The sequence below is a fragment of the Salvelinus sp. IW2-2015 genome, linkage group LG4p (assembly GCF_002910315.2).
Source record: "Salvelinus sp. IW2-2015 linkage group LG4p, ASM291031v2, whole genome shotgun sequence".
Taxonomy (NCBI): Eukaryota; Metazoa; Chordata; class Actinopteri; order Salmoniformes; family Salmonidae; genus Salvelinus; species Salvelinus sp. IW2-2015.
This window is the reverse complement of record NC_036841.1, coordinates 4983187-4985874: the sequence shown is the minus strand read 5'-3', so window position 1 is coordinate 4985874 and position 2688 is coordinate 4983187. Positions and strand designations below refer to the sequence as shown.

Sequence of the window (2688 nt, the reverse complement as noted above, 5' to 3'; positions counted from 1 at the left end):
CAAGCAACTCCACTACACTGCTGGGATGATAAGAGACAGTAGAGAGAGAGTTACACACACCACACACACACACCACACACACACACACACACACACACACACACACACACACACACACACACACACACACTCACTCGCAGACACACAACACACACACACACACACACACCACTCCAACAGACACACAAACACACACACATACTCACTCGCAGACACACACACAAACACACACACATACTCACTCGCAGACAGACACACAAACACACACACACACAACACACACTCACTCACAGACATGACACATGACACAGAGAGACATGCGATATGAGGATGACGTGCTGGCCTCATAAATGCTGTCTCCATCCAGCTTTGATGGCTCAGGGAATCGTCACTGTATGTGAATGGCTCAGCCAGCGAGTAGGAGAAACAGAGACCCTTTTCATTCTAAAAGGCCCAATGTGAATAAAATGGGCCAATTTGTGTTGCCCTGAGGTGTCTGAGTAGATTTAAACCTGTGGTCGGATCCCTTAGAATAACACCACCACACGATTGACGAATGTGAGGCTTTTTTCCTTCCTCATTTGCAGCATTCATTTCTGAGATTTAGGCCATATTTTCCCCCCTGTGGTCTTGCCGTTTTTGAAGCGTGGGGCTGTATTCATATAGCTGTCTTTCTTGTGTGTTCAGACACCTCTTCCCCGGCCGCAAGACTTCGCCGAGGCAAACATGGCGTGAATAATTTACCTCCCTATCTTCTGGCTGGCTCCTCGAGTAGGCTGGGCACTTCAGTGGTGGCTGCGCTGGTGCTTTTTGGCCCTGGCCTCCCCCTAGTTTCAAGTTTTATTAGTCGTATGTACAAGTTGATGCTGTTTACCAGGCTGTGGCAGAGCAGAGCGAGCCCAGAGCGGTGCTAGTGGGGTGGGCAGACGGACAGGTAGAGATAGTGACCATGAACTGGCGCCACCGCTGCTTTTAAATCACCAGCCTGCGAGGCTCCTCTCCGGCTGGGCTGGCATGACCCTGAGCTCCATCCCTCCACAGCAACATGCATTTTTAATCACACCGGTCATCCAATATAGAGAGAGCAGCAGCTGTCAATCACACAACATGTAAACCCTCTAACCCCATGCTCTAGAAGGTTGTGGAACCCAGCTAGGTCCCTGAATACACACTAATTTGCAGATCTAAAAAAGGTACCAGTGATTTATCATACCCCCCTAACTCGCTCCCTCCCTCTCTCCATATTTCTCTTTGTGACCTCTCTTTCATCTCCTCCATGTCTCTCAATTTCTCTGTCTTCTTTGCTTCCCTATCCCTTCCTCCTCCCGTCACTCACTCCTTCTGCTTGTTGACATTTGGGGTAGTATCTACTAGGTAAACTAGACCCTGATAGTGTAGTTTGTATTGGAGCAGGGTGGAGAGCAGCAGCTTCTCCCTACATAAACTCTCATCTTTACACACCACTGGAGAAGGACAACAAGAGCCAACACAGTGTGTGTGTTCCGTTGTGTGGCTGAGTATAATGCCTCCCCGGGTCAGATCCCCCCCCCGGATCACTTCATCTCTGCCCAGCCATCCGCTGGTGAGCGGAGTGGACGCACAGTGTTATGAAACAGAACGGGTGCAACGCGGAGGAATGAAAGGTGGCTCTCCGTGAGCCGTAGCAGCATGCAGAAAACGCCCGGGGGTGGAGCGGAGCAATGGCTGTCTCTTATACACATCTAGATGTGTACCAGACAGCCCAGCGGTAAAGACCAGACAGCCCAGCGGTAAAGACCAGACAGCCCAGCGGTAAAGACCAAACAGCCCAGCGGTAAAGACCAGACAGCCCAGCGGTAAAGGCCAGCTTCCGCTGGCCTCAGAAGTCTCTCACACCAATTAGCGGTTCTTTACACGGCCGTGGCGCGTCGTCATGGTAGAAGGCCCAGGAGACAGCCAGCCTCCACAGTTACTACATTATGAAAGGAATCTAGGGGCTAAACTTTATTTTAGTATTCTTATCTTTTATTATTTATTATTGTTGTTGCATCAACTTGTACATACGACTAATAAAACTTGAAACTAGGGGGGAGGCCAGGGCCAAAAAGCACCAGCGCAGCCACCACTGAAGTGCCCAGCCTACTCAGAGGAGCCAGCCAGAAGATCAGGGAGGTAAATTATTCACGCCATGTTTGCCTCGGCGAAGTCTTGCGGCCGGGGAAGAGGTGTCTGAACACACAAGAAAGACAGCTATATGAATACAGCCCCCACGCTTCAAAAAACGGCAAGACCACAGGGGGGAAAATATGGCCTAAATCTCAAGAATGAATGCTGCAAATGAGGAAGGAAAAAAGCCTCACATTCGTCAATCGTGTGGTGGTGTTATTCTAAGGGATCCGACCACAGGTTTAAATCTACTCAGACACCTCAGGGCAACACAAATTGGCCCCATTTATTCACATTGGGCCTTTTAGAATGAAAAGGGTCTCTGTTTCTCCTAACTCGCTGGCTGAGCCATTCACATAACAGTGACGATTCCCTGAGCCATCAAAGCTGGATGGAGACAGCATTTATGAGGCCAGCACGTCATCCTCATATCGCACTGTCTCTCTGTGTCATGTGTCCATGTCTGTGAGTGAGTGTGTGTGTGTGTGTGTGTCATCACTAATTGGAGCTAAAATGTGAGAGAGCACTGAGACTAAATCATTA

The 2688-nt window shown here is 49.5% G+C and overlaps 1 protein-coding gene across 1 annotated transcript in view; it reads right to left on the bottom strand.

The window, feature by feature from the left end:
* The window catches only part of LOC111956788 (BCAS3 microtubule associated cell migration factor-like), a 401535-nt gene that overhangs the window by 245635 nt on the left and 153212 nt on the right, over positions 1–2688 (bottom strand). The window lies entirely within an intron of this gene.